At 47.5% G+C, this 22,270-nt stretch overlaps 1 protein-coding gene across 2 annotated transcripts in view; it reads right to left on the reverse strand.

The window, feature by feature from the left end:
* EEFSEC (eukaryotic elongation factor, selenocysteine-tRNA specific) overlaps positions 1 to 22,270 on the reverse strand; it is a 170,158-nt gene that overhangs the window by 134,070 nt on the left and 13,818 nt on the right. The window lies entirely within an intron of this gene.

The raw sequence follows: 22,270 nt of genomic DNA on the forward strand, positions 1-22,270 counted from the left end.
CTGTGAGGCAGTAATGTAACCATTACACCGTCCGTACTGCCCCGTATATATAACACATGGTGGGGATAGAACCCATGACCTCAGTGCTGTGAGGCAGTAATGCTATAACCATTACACCATCCGTACTGCCCCGTATATAACACATGGTGGGGATAGAACCCATGATCTCAGCAAAGTGTAACCATTACACCATCCGTACTGCCCCGTATATATAACACATGGTGGGGATAGAACCCATGACCTCAGTGCTGTGAGGCAGTAATGCTAACCATTACACCATCCGTACTGCCCCGTATATATAACACATGGTGGGGATAGAACCCATGACCTCAGTGCTGTGAGGCAGTAATGTAACCATTACACCATCCGTACTTCCCCGTATATTTAATACATGGTGGGAATAGAACCCATGACCTCAGTGCTGTGAGGCAGTAATGTAACCATTACACCGTCCGTACTGCCCTGTATATATAACACATGGTGGGGATAGAACCCATGACCTCAGTGCTGTGAGGCAGTAATGTAACCATTACACCATCCGTACTGCCCCGTATATATAACACATGGTGGGGATAGAACCCATGACCTCAGTGCTGTGAGGCAGTAATGTAACCATTACACCGTCCGTACTGCCCTGTATATATAACACATGGTGGGGATAGAACCCATGACCTCAGTGCTGTGAGGCAGTAATGTAACCATTACACCGTCCGTACTGCCCCGTATATATAACACATGGTGGGGATAGAACCCATGACCTCAGTGCTGTGAGGCAGTAATGTAACCATTACACCATCCGTACTGCCCCACCATATAACACATGGTGGGGATAGAACCCATGACCTCAGCACTGTGAGGCAGTAATGTAACCATTACACCATCCGTACTGCCCCGTATATATAACACATGGTGGGGAATAGAACCCATGACCTCAGTGCTGTGAGGCAGTAATGATAACCATTACACCATCCGTACTGCCCCGTATATATAACACATGGTGGGGATAGTACCCATGACCTCAGTGCTGTGAGGCAGTAATGTAACCATTACACCATCCGTACTGCCCTGTATATATATCACATGGTGGGGATATAACCCATGACCTCAGCGCTGTGAGGCAGTAATGTAACCATTACACCATCCGTACTGCCCCGTATATATAACACATGGTGGGGATAGAGCCCATGACCTTAGTGCTGTGAGGCAGTAATGTAACCATTACACCATCCGTACTGCCCCGTATATATATAACACATGGTGGGGATACAACCCATGACCTCAGTGCTGTGAGGCAGTAATGCTATAACCATTACACCATCCGTACTGCCCCGTATATATAACACATGGTGGGGATAGAACCCATGACCTCAGTGCTGTGAGGCAGTAATGCTAACCATTACACCATCCGTACTGTCCCGTATATATAACACATGGTGGGGATAGAGCCCATGACCTCAGTGCTGTGAGGCAGTAATGTAACCATTACACCATCCGTACTGCCCCGTATATATAACACATGGTGGGGATACAACCCATGACCTCAGTGCTGTGAGGCAGTAATGTAACCATTACACCATCCGTACTGCCCTGTATATATAACACATGGTGGGGATAGAACCCATGACCTCAGCGCTGTGAGGCAGTAATGTAACCATTACACCATCCGTACTGCCCTGTATATATAACACATGGTGGGGATAGATCCCATGACCTCAGCGCTGTGAGGCAGTAATGTAACCATTACACCGTCCGTACTGCCCCGTATATATAACACATGGTGGGGATACAACCCATGACCTCAGCGATGTGAGGCAGTAATGTAACCATTACACCGTCCGTACTGCCCCGTATATATAACACATGGTGGGGATAGAACCCATGACCTCAGTGCTGTGAGGCAGTAATGTAACCATTACACCATCCGTACTGCCCTGTATATATAACACATGGTGGGGATAGATCCCATGACCTCAGCGCTGTGAGGCAGTAATGTAACCATTACACCGTCCGTACTGCCCCGTATATATAACACATGGTGGGGATAGAACCCATGACCTCAGTGCTGTGAGGCAGTAATGCTATAACCATTACACCATCCGTACTGCCCCGTATATAACACATGGTGGGGATAGAACCCATGACCTCAGCGCTGTGAGGCAGTAATGTAACCATTACACCATCCGTACTGCCCCGTATATATAACACATGGTGGGGATAGAACCCATGACCTCAGTGCTGTGAGGCAGTAATGCTAACCATTACACCATCCGTGCTGCCCTTGCTATGTGGCCATACGACAACGGTTGTGGGGCATGCTGGGATGTGTAGTTCCACAACAGCTGGAGGGCCGAAGGTTCCCCATCCCTGCTCTACAAGAACACATTGTGGCTCCCTACTCATTGGGTATGGGTCATAGGGGTAGACACCATGAAGGTCGACATCTGAAATAGGTTGACAGGGATGGAAGGCCGACACAAGCATTAATCGACAATTTTTTTTTTCCCCCCCGAATTTCGCTGTAAGTCCACATGGACACCGACATGGACACCGTATCAGTGCATCCCTGTGCTCACCATGCACTATTATATTCTCCCTCCACGCCCTGACCAGCTCCACTCATGTCGACCCTTTGCTGCCGACTTAATGCTTGCGTTAACCTTCCGACCAGTCTACCTTAGCCATAACAACCTATTTCATCTGTCAACCTCCGGCCTTTAATGATCTTCCTAGCGATCGCATCCCCTACTCATTAGCCTGTGTCGATGAAGTCGCAATTACGCCTCACATATAAATGTCAGTGGAGTAAATTTACTACAGCTTCTAAAAATGAAAAGAGCGGATGTTGTCCATAGCAACCAATAAGTTTCTAAGCAAAGAGATGGTTTCCAACTCATCAACTTAGCCACAAAGTCCGATGGTGGACACGTGGCTCAGAACGAAGGAATCCATTCCGGGTTCCAGCCTTTCATCTCAATGGGAACCGGTGAGAAAACCCGGAGATCGGCCGTAAGATTGTCTGACCCTTCATTTGTAGGTAGCGGCTCCTAATATGTAAATGGTTAAAGGATATTGCTGCACTATGATAGGTCCACACAAGGTGCCGATTATTAGGCAAGTTTATGCAATTCATGAACCAGCTTCGTTACCGTGATGTTCAGGGATATGAAAAAACGTTCTATAATGGCGAGTCAGGGGACACCCGGGTAATAACTAAAATAAAAGTAAATACCAGCAATAAAACACTGCCCCCTCCTGTCCAAATAACCACACAGCAGTAGATGCTGGAGGGATATTCATGACAACTTGTTGTAAAGACAGCATTTGCTTTCAATGTCTACGCTGCGCTACAATAAAGGACAAGCCATCTGATTGGTTGATACAGGTAACAACCCCTTCACCCCAGTTTTCATAAATGTAGCGTCTCTTTAAATAATTTGGTGTAAGGCCATATAGACATTTTATTTGCCTTTATTCTCCTCCCCTTCTGCACCTCCCCATAAGCTGCGCTGTTTGGTAATTACCTATTCACAGCCTATTCCCGTAAATGAGGTGACAACGTGTACTTTAATTACCTGCTCCAGATCAATGATTTGCTAATACGTACGTACAGCCATCTACGGAGGATAACCAGGGAGCCGCTGGGTGTTCGGGGTAACACTCAGCGGTGATAAAACATGTAATTGCCTATCAGGCCAACAAGGTGAATCTACAAGACGGATGTAGTGGGTGCATACAAGACCAGGTAAATTTAAGGCATGTGCCCTTGGACTCAAGTCTAAGGGGGAGGTGTATCAAATCCTGGAGAGAAAGTTGCAAGCCACCATTTTGTCGGAGACCTTTTTATGGAAAGCAATGTAGGCACAATCCTCGGACAGCAGACCCAACAAAATTAACCGATTACAAAATAAATAAAAAAAAATAAAAACATTTTTAAGTCCACGCCGGTCCCCAATGTAAGCTCCAGGCTGTCACTCACAGGCCTCATTCATCCCGACCCTGGAATTCCTTGCTACCACGCCGCCCTTTGATGATCAGCTCTGCAGGAAACAATTACTGTCAGCGGGATTTCACCAGCTCCTGATATTTCATCAGCAGCCCGTGCACAGCAAGTAGAGTCAGGTTTAAGGTAAAATTGCTCACGTGATGACAGCCCGGGTACAAGACATCAAGCCGGCCGTGTGTCCCAGAGCCAGGGAAAGAGCGGGCCCCGGGGAGGTTACACTGCGGTGGTTGGCACCAAGAGTCTTCTTACAATAGTCAGGTTTCCCCTTGTTTGATTCACAACAGAATATAATGAAATGGTATTACTGTGTGGCACTTCTTCTTCCACAGGGTCTTACAGTGACTTCTTCCTTATGCAGTTCAGTTACGGATCACGATAAAGTCATCCCCACATTCAAGTTTTGATCATAACGACCCCAGTCTCCCAACCAGTGCCTCTTTCCCCTGCCCGCCCCAGGAGCGGGGTGATTGTGTTGAAATGCACATGTGCAGAAATGACCCTTCACATAAGCCCACCATCAGACCCCTTGCGAACTAAGGGGTGCGAATGAACAGACCTGAATAAGCCCCTGTAATGTCCTGAAATCCATATTTTGCTGCAAACATATCAAATATTTTAAATAATAATAATAATAAATGAAATACAAAACAATTCTCTTAAATGCCATTGGACTAGAACAAGCACATGTTAAAGTGGTTGCACTGAACGGCGGTAGCCTATAATAACCAATCAACTTTTGTTATTTATCTTGCCCCTGACTGAAGACAATTTACGCCAATGAAAAAGGTCCAACAGTGGTTGGGAGTATACGGCTCAAACTTGTGGAACTCAACCAAGTAGTTCCTTCCCTGAGGAGCAGAGCGAGGTCAGCGAAACGCGTTGTAGATATTGAGGTTAATATCGTCCCATTCACCAATTTATCTAGCACCTTCTAGAAGATAATAGCTAGAATTTGATTGGTTGCTATGGGCAACATCTCCACCTCTATAAACCCGCACTTCGTAACGATACCGCTTATAATTTAATTGTAGTTATTTTATGCTCTTCACCATTGAATAGACAGTATTTTTTTAATATATTGATATTTTTCCCCCCTTTATTAGGAGGGGAATTAGGAGGATTATCTGTAATAGGGAAGCCAATCCAGGGCCATTTTTTTCAATCCCAGGATTCGGGACTGAAAAATGCTCAATCTCAGTATTCCCTGGATCAGCTTCCCTAATAAAAAAAAACAAACATCTTGCATACATGGGATGGGTGCGGATGGAAGTTGGGTAGGCGGTGTGCCTGAGAGCCGGTCGGTGCGGGCAGGGGGTGTGGCGATGCGGCCTGTGCAGTGTGACCTCTGAGCACATCACGCTGTGTAGAGCCGCACAGCCGGGGACGGGAAAAGCAATCTGATCCGAGGATTTAAATCCAGGCAATTTTAGCGGCAAATACTGGGATCCTGCCGATCCCGGGATTAGCCACCCTAACCTCTAATCAGACATTAGGGGGTCTATGTACTAAGACTGTCAGCGTGATGTAATACACTCAGTTCGTCGCTGGCGCAGAATGCTAGCAGCCGAAGGCAGTCATTTACGAGGCACAATCATGCAGTGGAAAGGATTTCACTTTAGAAGAACCGGGAGACGTCAAAAGTGCACTTAACCCGGGGCGTGGTTTTGACTGATACCTGAGAGGAGGCTTTCTCCCCGTGCTCTCCGCTAAATTCATCCTGCTTACCCATCGTGATCTTCCTCACCTGGACCTGGCCGCCAGTAGTACGTGTGGGAAGCCTCCCAGAACATCCCTGTTGCCTCGGACACGGGACAGGGCCTTCCGCTGCAGGGATATTTAGCCCGCTGTGCCGCAGCTCCGGAGTGAAGGGCAGGCACCGGAGCCATTTTGCTGCTGCTGCCGCCTCAAAAAGACGTGGTCCGCCGGAGCTCCCGACTTCCTGATCCCTGCCCGGTCCATCTGGCACTCCACAGCACTGACGGGTGTCTGCGCCCCTGCATACCAGCGATTTGGTGCCTAGATACCGCACAGTCGGGCCGCATGCCGCCGGGGGAGGGGAGAGGTGGCAGCCATCTTGGAGTGTGAAGTACTGCCTCAGCCGGTGCCATTCCCCGCTCCTAGTGTGGGAATTATACAGAGTGCTGAAATTGTGTGAGGTGTCCTGCATTACAATCCTTTGCCCTACTGATCCTTCACTGCTCTATATAGCCTGTGGTTGCTCTCCTAATTTGTGTAATAGAGGAGGTCTGGACACTATCCTGTGTGCACTCCGGTGGTGTGCTAGCCACCACCATCCTGACACGTTTCATGATGTCTGGCCCCTTGCAAAGTATCCTCCAGGCCATCAACGCTTCCACTCAGAGGCTCCTCAATAAATTTGGTGACATCACGGTTGCGCCTTTGAGCACTAATCCAGTGATCTGCATATCGCCTGCAACAGATCCACATCTGGATCCACCTGTTCAGAGTGGGGTGGCTCCTGCAGCCGATGCTGGTCTCTTGATTTCTGATACTGAGGGATATTTAAAGTTCCACTATGCAGCTGAACCAATCGATATGAAACTTCTACATCCTGTGTCCATGCCCTATGTGCGGCCTAAAGTCTCCGAATCTCCTCGATATACACTGCCAGAAGGAGAAGTATTTTAGAAATCCTGATGCCGATATCTTTACGCCTTTTGTTTCATCCTATCATAATGGAATGTCGCCTATTGTCCCTGATGATGCTCTGCTTCCCATTGGATGGCTCCGTCCAGACATTCGTTATGTGACTCGTTCAGAACATTTTATTCTCCAGGAGTCCATTTCTGTAGGTCTCCAAAGCCTATACACTTCTCCTCGGTTTCACAGCATGTTTCTGGACTCAATGTCACAAAATTCCCGCTTTCCATGTGTATTTCCTTGGGCGCACGAGAAAGGAACTACTATTTGTATTGCTCTGCTATTACTGACACCCTGCTTCCGTCCTCTCAGGATGGGGAGCCTTGGCCAGATTGATGTCCTCCTACATATAGCTGAGGCCTACCTCCACAATATTTGGTTCCTGATATGTTCCTCTAATACTAGTATAGTTGCAATAACTGCCACATTCCTTTTTTTTTCTTATTCCTTTATTTCCTTTTGCAGCGGGAGAGTTAATTATATGCATGTTACGGGTTAACTATATACTCCTCTCAATTGTTATGTGATTCTTTATTTTTCTGTTGCCCCATCCAGTCCATACTTCAGTAATCCTTTTACTGGGTGGGTGGGATGCCTAGTTTGGTATAGCTTAGCTCAGTTATTGGTGCGCCCATCCTGATGGATGTGCGGGTATCAGTCTAGCTAGGGACCACAGGCTGCTGCCCTCAATACAGGGGGGGGAGGGTCTAATTAGGTATAGGTAGTAGAGTAGGGGTTAGATGGTTATGGGCTCCAGGTATACCTCAGTTGGGGGCAGGTTATACAGGGTGGGGGGTTTTGAGGTAGGGTTGTGTTTGGAATTATTGTATTTTTTTTTATTTTGGGTAGTTGGGCATGCAGTATATACTTTTTACCCTAGATTAATATGGTCACTTCAAGATATATTGAGCGATCCCTACTAAACAAGACGATGCTACTTACTACATCCCAGTATTCAGTTACTGTGTCAATATAAAAATATATAATATTTTTGTTGGCTTGGTTGTGCCCGAATGGCGCCTTCGGTGCATGTACTATTACGTCGATATTCTGAGATAATATGGATACCTGTGACATGTAAACCTTGTTCCCCTATATAAGGTCGTATATATGTAATTATATATATATGCTATATTCCTTAATGTCTATATTGCAGTTTTGCTTTGATGCCCTAATTACCCCCATCTATGTTTGGGGTGGTTTGTTTTTTTTTGTTCAGGTTATATAAAAAAATCCAATAAAAATGATTGAATTAAAAAGAAAAAAAAAGTGCACTTAACCCTTTAGTGACCGATGCATTTATCAAAATGTGTGAAAACTGCCACACAAATCTATATTCATCATAATGACCTGTAATGTCACCTTATATAGGAAATATAATTTTTATTTGCATTTATATAACAAATGTGAGCGACGCTGGGATTTTTGGAGAATATTTTACCCGTCTCTCGCGGAAATGTTGTCAGTCAAAGGGTTAAACCACTGCTATTGGAACACAAGTTCTGTGCAGTGGATGCTCAAGGACAAGAGGTCAGGAAAGCCAATGAGGGCAGGAATGTATATGACCCAGTCTTGGGGCGGCTTTAGGAGACCAATCATCCCAAGGCAGCTGTTTGGACAGCTCTCAAGGCACAGTGGCAGATTTGAGTGATTTTGGAAGCTGGTGACAGCCTTGTCATGTCTATGGGAGCAGTGTTTATGTACAGAGGTATTGGTTAAACAAAACAAAGGGTCAGAACTCTGCTCTTGACCCCCTGCCCTGGGCATTCCAGGTATGGGCTACACTGCAGAAGTGCAACGCCCCCTAGTGACGCAAACCTAGTAATACAGGCAACAGTTACACAGATCAACAGGCTGGACATAAATATCTCATATTTATTAACATGTATTCCTAACAGTTAAATATAAAGCGCGTGTGTATTCTGCATCGCTTTACAGAGAATATATGGCCACACACAGACCCTAATCCCCATACCTCAACACCTAAACCCAACATACACAGCCCACTGACCATTCCTAACACGGGATAGTCACTGCTGCGATTGCCATCGATGGCAATAGTGCCACTGGCCATCTATGCTGTATACTGTGCAATAAGGGGATTTTTGTAAGAACTTACTGTTCGAACCCCTTTCTCTGAGTCCATGCTGGCCACACAGCTAACCTTGGGATGTAGGAGGGTCCTCAGGAGCCAAATACACACATTTCACACACACCATCAGATAAAGGGATATTTTGCTGAGGGGCGGAGTCATGCACAATTTTAATAAAAAAAATACACAGTAGCCAATTTGATTAAGGTTGGTACCATTGTACAGAGCTGGCCGAGACTTGGCATGAAATAATGAGAATATGCGCTGAAATATTTATAGGGTACTTGTTTCCTAGCACGGCGCCCGTCGGGGTTAATCGCATACCTTAAGTTAAGGTACTTAAGGTATGCGATCAACGCGATGGACGCGATATTCTGTCAATTACCAGCCTTTATTGCCGGCAAAGAGAAAATCGTGTTTATCGCGTCCATCTGCGCGTGCGCTTGCCACGCTTCGGGCTCGATGGCTCGCCACACTATATAAAATCAACTCCACGCCGACTTGGGTAGTGGGGGTATGAAAAGATCGGAGGACGAATACCGCTGCCGCTCGCCACGCTTCGGGTTGGCGTTCATCGTGGGGTGGCGTTAACAATGGGGGACCATTTCACCCATGAGGGGGGCTATGCAATTAAAATTGGAGTTTCAGGGGCTTTTAACATTGGGCCCAATGGTAAAATGGTCTCAGGGACCATTTTACATTGATTCCAATGTAAAAATCGCGTCGATCACATCGCATGCGATTTTGTTGCATGCGATGGACGCAATTTTTTTGGTCCCGATGCTTAAGATAAAAATCGCTGGCGCCGTGCTAGGAAACAAGTACCATTTATAGAATTAGTTGGACATCTATGATATTAAGTGAACTCATTTTAAGTTCTGTGGCTATTTAACGGAACAGTGTGGAGCCTAGCCAAGCATCTCTACTTATCAATAACAGGGCATTGTTCCATAGCTTCGTCAGCATCACTGTAAGTATCTGTCCACCTTAGTCTTCTCCACGACCCTGCTATATTACTTATAGTTTAAACCACCCCACCCCCCCCAATAAAAAATCTTCATCAGAAAATGTCTCCAATAATCCCCTTTCTTAAATTGTCCTGGTCCTGAACTCAACTAATGAGGATACTCATCCCTTGATCTTGGGGCTCCGTCTGCCCCGCTCCGTCATTACGTCACCCCGCTAAATACCTACACACAGATGCATTGGCTACACTCGTTTCTCCTAATCTCGTCTCCCCCGAGCAAACACACGAGTTCAAAAACACTGACAGTATCAAACAGAAAACAAGGTGGAGCCTTTGGAGATCTTAGCTGGAAATTGGAAACATAAGGCGGTGTGACCTCTGCACACAGGAATTATTTGGGGACAGGAGTAACAACTATACCCTTCAATTATTTCAGGAATTCTCTCCTCCAGTCTAGCGGATTCTTTTGACCCTTTACCTGCCTGAACGCCTCCCAGCTTCTAGAAAGTAAAAGGTGTCAAAAGTTCAACATTCATTCACAAAACATTGTCCGCATTGCCCAACGCTTATGCGCGTGCCCATGTGGGATATGAGGAATCAAGGCAGATTCATTACAAAAATATAAACACGCACAGATGTGTCGAAGGCATTAGAGCAGAATTAAAGGGTTATATCGGAATCTGCCAGGGGTTCCAGCTACCTTACTTGTGGGGTCAGAATATCTGTTTAGCCACATTTAGGATTTGTTCTGGGAAAAAAGTTCTGATCTAGGTTTAAAAACATATGTGGTTCTACTAGAACCCTAGAAGACAAAAAAAAATTACAGAACTGATCTGGAATAAGAGAGTTAGGGCCAGATGTATCAAGCTTCAAAAGTGATAAAATGGAGAGTGATAAACAGCCAGTCAATCAGCTTTTGAAGCTTGATACATCTGGCCCTTTAGCTGGGTACACGCTAGATTTTTTTTGGAGGGTTCATTTGTTGTTTTTTAAAGTGTTATCTGGCAATTCCATCCGTCCTCTTGCGGGTATTGCCGGGAAGCTGTCTTACAGCCACCAAAAATGATTTGTTCATTAAATAGGTTAAAATCTCACGGTATCCACCATGGATTTGCCTCATAGAGCTAAATCGGGCCCTGCGGATCCCTTGTGGCTCCATATAAAAGATCTATTACTACTACTAAAAATAACAATAAAAATAATAGTAAACTGTAATAGGCTGAGATTTGCTTATTCCAGTGACACAGCGGTGACATTTGAAGAGACAGTTAGTTTTAATGGAAAAAAAATGATATTTTTGAAAATCTGCTTTAAATGTATTGTTGGTCTCACCAGAATCATGCTGGCACCAGTAAACCGAAGCTTATTACATTGGGTCATGGAACTTCACACCACGCAGAAATTCCCTATGTGGTTCACCACACAAGTACCTTTATTTGGTCTAAATAACAGTACTCGGGGAATCTGGGGGGCAGGTAAAAGTGTAAGTTGTGGGGTGCAACTGGGCTGTAATGATGCCATTCACTACATATAGCACCATTAAGGCCCCCTGGCTTGCTCTAACTGTAGTGCGGCAGAAATCCCAGAAATTCATTCATCTTCTGGCCTAGTAGGGAATCATGATCCCTCTATACAGAAGCAAAAAGATTCAGGGCTGAACAATTCGTTATGTAGGTAAAGGAAAGTACGTACAGTACAGAGTCTTAAAAAAACAAAAAAAATTAACAAATCAACAATGAAATAGTTTAATGAAAGCAAGGCAGGGATGTGGCGGTGTAAAGAGTAGGGGGCATACACGTTGTGGTATATAAAGAATGAGGCATAGACATGGTGGTGTGAAAAGCATGGAGCAGGGACATGGCGGTGTAAAGGGCAGGGACGTGGCGGTGTATTATGACAGTTCAAATCCCAATGTCCACTTACTGGTGTGAGCGGATTTAAACGACGATATCAAAAATATCAAATTGAATTAAATGAATCACAACATGTACGGGCTACAATGCTTATTGTACAAGAAAAATCTAAAATGACCAAACCATATTGGGTGTTACTTAGGGCCCCAATATGGTTTGTCACTTACCGGCTTTACCAGAATCATCACTGGTATACATCAGAAACGTGATTGGTCATAAAGGGTTAAAACGCTCTTATGGATAGAAATGTGACCGTTTTGTCTTCCCCGTCATATCATTGTCTGATATAGCCGCATGGAACATTTTAGAATGCATATTTGCACGCGTTAAAGCACACTTCCATTAAAGTGCCTGTTAATGGTAAAAGTGCATCGCGTTGATTGAAGAAGGGTAACACCAATAAGAACACTCCCTCGTGTATATACCTGCATACGTTTACATTTTTATGTTTATTGTGTATAGAGAAAAGAGGCGCAGACATCCGGCTTACTATAGGCAAACACGAGTACTCCTCGAAATTAAGTTACCCTAATCAAGAGATCCTTAGATCCCCAGCCAAAAAGTAGCTGTGCGGGTGACTAGGCAGCCAGCAATTCCGCACAGGAGATATGATAGATTACATCACCTAGCGCACTGATTCCGCCCTCCTTTATGCTATGTAAATCTTAATCTGTAGCAGGCAGCGACTAAGGAGATATTGGGGAATCTGGAGAACAGGAATCAGTTGAGACTTGCAGGCAATAAGTAGCCTGATGTGGCGCACTGTAACGCTGGAGAACCTCAGGGGGGATAGTTGGGGTTACCCACTCATGCCGTCACCCAGCATCTAGCATCTAACACTTTTATTCAGACAAAAAAAAAAACTTTATCCATAGACCTAAACAGTTAACAGACCCAGCACTAAGGGGGTGATTCAGGTGGGTTTGCAAAAAGCAAATTCCTTCTTTAATGGCCAAAACCATGTGCACTGCAGGTGGGGCAGATGTAACATGTGCAGAGAGTGTCAGCCAAATGTAACTCTCTGCACATGCTACATCAGCCCCAAACCGCAGTGCAGCACAGTTTTGTTCATTAAAGAAGGAGTTTGAATCAGGCCCTAAGTACATAAGATCAATGAATGGAAGCAGCAATAATCATCCAATTCCATGACTACAATCTTAGCACCAGTAGGCAGCCATATTGCGTCAGTTCTAATGAAAATGCAGCCCATCAATTTAATAGGAACTAACGGCACCATGGAGGACTTGATGCCTCACAGGAGAAGTATTGGATCAATCCCAAAAATAACCACCATGGTTTTAGCTAGACAATGGGTAACTAGCCCTGAATACTAGAGCAAACTGGATTGCTAAATAACTACTCCCCCCAAAAAAACATGCTGTAAAGGGGACTAAACGTTGGAGAGGCAGCCCTTTGGGGGCTGAACCTTATATAGTGCCTCGTGCCTCAATGATTTCAATAGCTCCTTGTGAATGGGTAGGCTGCATTCTCACAATCTCTTGTTCGGAGCTTGCCTGAGAACAAAAAAATAAAAAAACATAGAAAGAGAGATGCGGCAGCCAGGGTGATTTGTGGGGATCACCCCGACTGTATATACAGCAAGTTACAAACTGCAGAACTTTCAAAATAACTAAATTGAGTTGTTGTTTTTTTAATCTGATTAAACCATCAGTGCTATTGTCCTTCCCAAACCACACAGAGCAGGCCAAATACCATTCTCAGGCCGTCCATCAGCAGCAAGGCTGGAAGACGTACACAATACCCCACAGCTTGCACTTAACCAACACAGATCATTGAAGTGGGAATGTATACTAATATTAGGACATGACTATACTGAAGCCCCTCCAATCTGAAGTCAAGCCCCCGATATAATCCTTGGACCACTTTAATACATCGCAGTTACTACATCAGCGCATTTTGGAGCCGGGATCCTACGCATTTCTTCCTGGTCAGCTAGTCTGATAAGTCCCAACTTTACATCAATTCGCTATTCCTTTGCCAACAATGCCTCATGCCTCACCCCAGCGATGTATTCCATCCCCCATGCCTCACCCCAGCGATGTATTCCATCCACCATGCTTCATGCCTCACCCCAGCGATGTATTCCATCCTCCATGCCTCACCCCAGCAATGTATTCCATCCCCCATGCCTCACCCCCGCAATATATTCCATCCCCCATGCCTCATCCCAGCAATGTAATCCATCCACCATCCCCCATGCCTCATCCCAGCGATGTATTCCATCCACCATGCCCCATGCCTCATCCCAGCAATGTAATCCATCCACCATCCCCCATGCCTCACCCCAGCGATGTATTCCATCCACCATGCCTCACCCCAGCGATGTATTCCATCACCCATGCCTCACCCCAGCGATGTATTCCATCCCCCATCCCCCATGCCTCACCCCAGCGATGTATTCCATCCACCATCACCCATGCCTCACCCCAGCGATGTATTCCATCCACCATCACCCATGCCTCACCCCAGCGATGTATTCCATCCACCATCACCCATGCCTCACCCCAGCAATGTATTCCATCCACCATCCCTCACCCCAGCAATGTATTCCATCCACCATCCACCATGCCTCACCCCAGCAATGTATTCCATCCCCCATCCCTCACCCCAGCAATGTATTCCATCCCCCATCCCTCACCCCAGCAATGTATTCCATCCCCCATCACCCATGCCTCACCACAGCGATGTATTCCATCCCCCATGCCTCACACCAGCGATGTATCATCCATCCCCCATGCCTCACCCCAGCGATGTATTCCATCCCCCATGCCTCACCCCAGCGATGTATTCCATCCACCATCCCCCATGCCTCATCCCAGCAATGTAATCCATCCACCATCCCCCATGCCTCACCCCAGCGATGTATTCCATCCACCATGCCTCACCCCAGCGATGTATTCCATCACCCATGCCTCACCCCAGCGATGTATTCCATCCCCCATCCCCCATGCCTCACCCCAGCGATGTATTCCATCCACCATCACCCATGCCTCACCCCAGCGATGTATTCCATCCACCATCACCCATGCCTCACCCCAGCGATGTATTCCATCCACCATCACCCATGCCTCACCCCAGCAATGTATTCCATCCACCATCCCTCACCCCAGCAATGTATTCCATCCACCATCCACCATGCCTCACCCCAGCAATGTATTCCATCCCCCATCCCTCACCCCAGCAATGTATTCCATCCCCCATCCCTCACCCCAGCAATGTATTCCATCCCCCATCACCCATGCCTCACCACAGCGATGTATTCCATCCCCCATGCCTCACACCAGCGATGTATCATCCATCCCCCATGCCTCACCCCAGCGATGTATTCCATCCCCCATGCCTCACCCCAGCGATGTATTCCATCCACCATCCCCCATGCCTCATCCCAGCAATGTAATCCATCCACCATCCCCCATGCCTCACCCCAGCGATGTATTCCATCCACCATGCCTCACCCCAGCGATGTATTCCATCACCCATGCCTCACCCCAGCGATGTATTCCATCCCCCATCCCCCATGCCTCACCCCAGCGATGTATTCCATCCACCATCACCCATGCCTCACCCCAGCGATGTATTCCATCCACCATCACCCATGCCTCACCCCAGCGATGTATTCCATCCACCATCACCCATGCCTCACCCCAGCAATGTATTCCATCCACCATCCCTCACCCCAGCAATGTATTCCATCCACCATCCACCATGCCTCACCCCAGCAATGTATTCCATCCCCCATCCCTCACCCCAGCAATGTATTCCATCCCCCATCCCTCACCCCAGCAATGTATTCCATCCCCCATCACCCATGCCTCACCACAGCGATGTATTCCATCCCCCATGCCTCACACCAGCGATGTATCATCCATCCCCCATGCCTCACCCCAGCGATGTATTCCATCCCCCATGCCTCACCCCAGCGATGTATTCCATCCCCCATCCCAGCAATGTAATCCATCCACCATCAGCCATGCCTCACCCCAGCGATGTATTCCATCCCCCATCACCCATGCCTCACCCCAGCGATGTATTCCATCCCCCATCACCCATGCCTCACCCCAGCAATGTATTCCATCCCCCATGCCTCACCCCAGCGATGTATTCCATCCCCCATGCCTCACCCCAGCAATGTATTACATCCACCATCACCCATGCCTCACCCCAGCGATGTATTCCATCCCCAATGCCTCACCCCAGCGATGTATTCCATCCCTCGCTTTACACACCACCAGTCTTCCCTCAATATAATAATCATGTCAGCAGTTCCATACACGGCATATGGTTGCCAAGTCGACACTATGAAGTTTGAAATAGAGCCGGGGGGGGGGGGGGTAGCAGAGTTGAATGAGGGATAACACAACATTGGGGAAATGAAGGTAGTGGACACCTAGATTCCACGGGTTAGAGATAGCGGAGCCGGGGTCCGGTAGTAATCTGCCCGCAGGAGCGAGATGGTAACTAGCTGAATAGCATCCAATAGCGGCAGAGCAGCGCAGGTAGCGCAGCAGAGTGACTGTGTAGCAGGTGATGGGAGAAGTAGTCCCAGCGAGGAGGAAATCCGGAACAGGGAACTTAATCCCCCAGGGGGGCTGTCATCGGTCAAGGGTAATGAGCCAATTACATAATTATTCCCATCCAAGGTGGCGACTCCCATACCTGCGAGCCAGCTATTAGCAACTATCTTCCACTGGACCTCACCAGCCTCATGCCGACGAGACGCAAGGACCGGTGGGCGCGACAAGGTGAGAAGCTGCCTCCTCAACAAAACCCTGGCCGGATTGTGACACAGAAATAGTGGGAAACATAGAATCAGCATCGCATAATCCAGGGGTTCATATCCCCATCCTCAAGACACCCCAACTGTCCTGGTTCTAAGTATATATGTGACTCAGCACAGATGTTACATTAAACTGACTGAGGCACTAGTTGTGGCTAAGCATGGATTTACTCACGGCACCACTGCGGTGCCCTGAGGACTGTGATTGGGAACCTCTGGCATAATCTCTTAAATTAAAAGTTAAGCATTAACCAAACTCATACTTTAATGGACAAAAGATGTACGCTGCAGGTGGGGCAGATGTAACATGTGCAGAGATTTTTTTTGGGGGGGGGGGGGTTTTAAACTAGAATCTAAATTTCAGTTGAAGAATAAAGCAGCCAGTATTTACTCTGCACAGAAATAAAATAATTCACACAAATGTAACTCTCTCTGCACTTGTCCATTAAAGAAGGAGATTGCTTTTGCATATGAACCTGAATCACCTCCCTAAATCCCATTCCTGACTGTGTCGGATGTGGGACCAATGTTAGACAGCACTTACATAGACAGCCATTACATCGACACCATTAGTTCGACAGCTCAATAGGTCGACATACCATTAGGTCGACATACCATTAGGTCGACATACCATTAGGTCGACAGCTCATTAGGTCGACAGCTCATTAGGTCGACAGCTCATTAGGTCGACAGCTCATTAGGTCGACATGTTTTTAGGTTGACACTGCCATTAGGTCGACAGTGTCTATGTCGACAGTCAAAAGGTCGACATGGGTTTTCCACTGTTTTTTTGTTCGAAATGTCGACACAGTCGACATGGACACAGTTTGAAGTGAACCGCAGCCGCTCGCTTCGCTCGCGATGCTTCGGGCACGGTGCCTCGCTGCGCTCTGCACACTATTTTATTCTCCCTCCACGCCCTAGTGGATAGTAGGGCATGAAATACCGCCTGTCGGCACATGTTGGCTCAAAAAACAGTGAAAAAAACCATGTCGACCTTTTGACTGTCGACATAGACACTGTCGACCTAATGGCAGTGTCGACCTAATGACATGTCGACCTAATGGTATGTCAACCTAATGGTATGTCAACCTAATGGTATGTCAACCTAATGGTATGTCAACCTAATGGTATGTCAACCTAATGGTATGTCAACCTATTGAGCTGTCGAACTAATGGTGTCGATGTAATGGCTGTCTATGTAAGTGCTGTCTAACAATAGTCCGGATACCGACTGTGTCTGTGTGATGAGACCATACTTTTGCCTCATTTCATAAATGGAGAATCAGATTATATTTCCAACTGCCTTGTGTGACCTGATAAACAGAACACTGAGATTTTTTTCCTAATTAGTAGTATTATTTACATATTGTTTTTGTTTCGGTCGTCGCGCAGCACGCCTCCCCTGCGGGCGCCGCACGCCTCCCCTGCGGGCGCCCCTCGCCTCCCCTCGCCTCCCCTGCGGGCGCCCCTCGCGCCGCACGCCTCCCCTGCGGGCGCCCCTCACGTCTCCCCTGCTTGTGTAGATAACACAACTACAATCAGTGTTCTCCCCCACATCTTTATATTAAGTACATAAAATGATTTCCATTGCCCTTACATCTGACACATCTCAGCTCTGCCCAGTGCATTGTTCTGTGCAGCACACAAGTGACAACAACCAACACTGCCTACAACTGCTTCATGTCTTATTACAGCTTCCAACAATTGTTTAAAATACCTGCCGATACGTTATTGTCCTAGAGTCTCTTTTTAATTGACTATATTTATTAACTTATTACTGAGACTTTTGGTAATGTCCATCTGCTTAGGGGGCCCATGTGGCCCCTGAAGTGCATCATTTGGCAACCACTGGCCTAGAGGATTAAAACAATTGATCAAAGGGTACATGCAACCCAAAAAAACTCATAAGGTCAAAAAAACTTAAATGCAGTAATCCAAATGTAACCGGTCTACAATAAATATGAGCAGAAATAATATAAAACACAATAGGGAGCGATACAGGGGACAGCAGTTCCGCATGGAACTCATTCAGTTCCACTCAGCAACCATTTAAACTGTTGTTGGCAGAGAGAACAAACTGAAAATAATTCTAGAACCGATGGCTGCAGCTGATTATGCTCAATTACAGGCAGGACAAACAAAGGCGGGAACAGCCGTGCAAGAAGGAGCCATTGATTTGTCACTGTGACCTGCTCCCACTCAGGAGCCTCACTTCTCTGGAGAATGGCCCATTGTCTCATCATGATATGTCCGTGGGAAAAGCAACACGGGACTTTTACACTTATGACATGGTAAAGAAATGTAGCCCTCTGTGGTTTTATTTCCCACCTCCTTTAGATCGTGGGGACAATTCCATTCACGCCCATGTGCCGGCAGACACCTGTAGAACATTTTTGAAGCGAGCAAGCCGTGGTGATGTGTGGTGTTCATTATAGGAACCCACATCTTCCAAAACACATGCAATTCTTCTTGCCTTTCTGGGGGTGCTGTGGTGGTTCTAGCACAGGTCTGGTCTGCATATAAGCACTGAAATACAGACAACACTGTGCTAGAAGCTAGAAGTCTATTAAAAACAAGACCCTCTCTTCCGATTAGAGACTCTGCCCGTAGGGTGCCAAGGAACAGGTTGTGCCGATGTAAATAACCACAGGTCAGTTTTGCACAAACTACTCGCTTCAGGTCAGGCTGCAATTTGCCAGCTGGGTGGAGTCCAGGATTTTGAGGTGACCAGTCCAAAAAAAAATGATTTCCTGACCCAGCCTTCAGCTGCAGATTTACGCTAGTGTTAAGGATTATGTCCGAACGACAACCAATTAAGCTGTGGCTCAAAGATGGACTCTGACATTCATCTACAGATTAACTTGCAATCCGCATTTCATTGTCCCCTTCATAGTAGCAAGGGGGTCAGTTCTCCAGAGGACTCGCCACCACTCTGCACCTTTCCAAGCCGTTACAGTTTCTCTCTCCTGCCTGGGGTGTCGCGCTCTGCTTTTCTAGCACAGACGTGTCTGTATTTCAGCACGGATGCTAGAAGCACCAACCAAGGCAAGAAAGAGGTATTGCATAGATTTTGAAATGTGCAGGATGCTAGAATGTACACTGCCAATCCCATATACAAATAAACAAAAGATGCTACCACACATCATGTAATACAGGTTATGTATCCTGGCCTTATGCAAATTATTCCAAAAACCATAGTGACCAAAATGTACACACACATATATATGTTATGATAAAACCCTACTGGGTACATATATAACTGGCACTATTGGGGAAATAACATGTAACTGGCACTAAATATGTGCAAGGACATGATTGCTTGGCAGTCAGATTCAGGGCCCGAGCTAATGCGCAAACCTTGTTTCATGCACAAATAAAATATATTAGTGTGTATTTCATGTGCTTATACATCATAACTGGAAGATAACTCAAGATACTTCATTGAAACATCAAAATATTCTGAAATACGAAATAGTCCATTATCCGAAATTCTTCTGGTCCCCAGCATTTTAGATAAGGGATACTCAACCTGTACATTACTACAGATTAAGTGGGTTAATCTGGTTGATTCGCAAGGCTGCGAATTTGCAGCCTTGCAAATCCACCCGCCCGCTCCCCCCCCTTCACAGCGCAGGTTCTTCCGCACAGGCTGCGAATGGATGTTTAGCATAAACATCCATTCGTATGCCGCGGGTAAGTTGTAGAAGGTGCGCGCAGATAACAGTGACTTTCATATGTGTGCACGCTGGGGCGGACATGGGCGGACAGCTGGTGATGTCAGCTGCCAGCCCCCTGCACCACCGCATCATTACCATGAGAGCGCCCATGTAACACTGGGTGTTCCCATATGGCAATGGGCAGTCCGACGCCCTCCGCACGCCATGTAGGGGTGTGTGCACCCGGCAAACCGAAAGTTTGCACATGCGCAGAGGCACAACATCGGTCCTCCGTGGACTCATGTCGGCATAGCGGTGTAGACCTAATGCTTGGTAGTGACTTACTTGGGTCATTGAGTCACTACCAAGTAGGTCAACAAGCATTAGGTCTACACCACTAGGCCGACATGAGTTTAGGTCGACAGGGTCATTAGGTCGGCATGGGGGTATTTTTTTACTGTTTTTTTTTAGCCGACATGTGGCGACAGGCGGTATTTCATGCGCTACCATCCACTAGGGCGTGGTGGGAGAATAGAATAGTGTGCCGAGCGCAGCGAGCCATGCGAGGGGACGCGGTCCTACGTTTTAGTGTTTATGTTGACTGTGTCGACATAAGGGTAAAAAATAAAAAAAATGTCGACCTACCTGCATGTCGAGCTAATGACTGTCTAACAACATGCTGGTGACCAACTGATCCACATCCGTTTTAAAACATGAAACAAAGTTTGTGCACTCTCTGACACTGAATGTGAATGCCAAGCAATAGTGCCAGTTACATTTCATATTCCCAGCAGTGCCAGCATTGCTGAGGACATGATACGTAGCGGCACTGCTGGGGACGTGATATCCCCAGCAGGGCCGCTTACACGTCGCCTCCCCAGCAGGGCCGCTTACACGTCGCCTCCCCAGCAGTGCCGCTTACGCGTCGCCTCCCCAGCAGTGCCGCTTACGCGTCGCCTCCCCAGCAGTGCCGCTTACGCGTCGCCTCCCCAGCAGTGCCGCTTACGCGTCGCCTCCCCAGCAGTGCCGCTTACGCGTCGCCTCCCCAGCAGTGCCGCTTACGCGTCGCCTCCCCAGCAGTGCCGCTTACGCGTCGCCTCCCCAGCAGTGCCGCTTACGCGTCGCGTCCCCAGCAGGGCCGCTTACGCGTCGCGTCCCCAGCAGGGCCCCTTACGCGTCGCGTCCCCAGCAGGGCCGCTTACGCGTCGCGTCCCCAGCAGGGCCGCTTACGCCTTGCGTCCCCAGCAGTGCCAGTTACACGTCGCGTCCCCAGCAGTGCCAGTTACACGTCGCGTCCCCAGCAGTGCCGCTTACACGTCGCATCCCCAGCAGTGCCGCTTACACGTCGCGTCCCCAGCAGTGCCAGTTACACGTCGCGTCCCCAGCAGTGCCAGTTACAGATATCTACAGGACAGGCTCAAACCCTGCTTGCACCTGGAAATGCAGAAGCAAGGACACACCTGAAGTATTAAAAGCGCAAAATTCCCAACCAAAAATACTGGATTATGACATTATTGATATCATTTATTTTCTATACCCCCAGCATGTTCTTTGTCGCTTCTGTACACACAGGAATTAAACAAGAATGCGAAGCAACAGATAGTGACGACATACGGTCATAAAGTTGGCATTGAGAAAGTCAACATGGTCTGCACGTAGACAATCTTGGGTGAGAGTAAGATTAGGGTGCAACTGGGGTTGGGAAAAAAAGTGCATGAGAAAACACATTCCTAACATCTACAATGTCAATAATCTGCATTTCAACTAAATATATAGCGCAGCTCTTAAGCTTATAGGGAAATACACATTAGCTGAGACACCACTGCCCCCCACTAGCTGGGACACCATAGTCCACTGACGCATGTCAGGACAGGGCCCCAACCGTAACCTGGAGCAGCGCCCCCCCCCCCCCCAAGCGCTAGCAAGGGCGCCGCAGCGTCCCCCCAAGCGCTAGCAAGGGCGCCGCAGCTTCCCCCCCAAGCGCTAGCAAGGGCGCCGCAGCGTCCCCCCCCAAGCGCTAGCAAGGGCGCCGCAGCGTCCCCCCAAGCGCTAGCAAGGGCGCCGCAGCTTCCCCCCCAAGCGCTAGCAAGGGCGCCGCAGCTTCCCCCCCAAGCGCTAGCAAGGGCGCCGCAGCTTCCCCCCAAGCGCTAGCAAGGGCGCCGCAGCGTCCCCCCAA

Source organism: Crinia signifera, chromosome 8, assembly GCF_055691185.1.
Source record: "Crinia signifera chromosome 8, ASM5569118v1, whole genome shotgun sequence".
Classification (NCBI taxonomy): domain Eukaryota; kingdom Metazoa; phylum Chordata; class Amphibia; order Anura; family Myobatrachidae; genus Crinia; species Crinia signifera.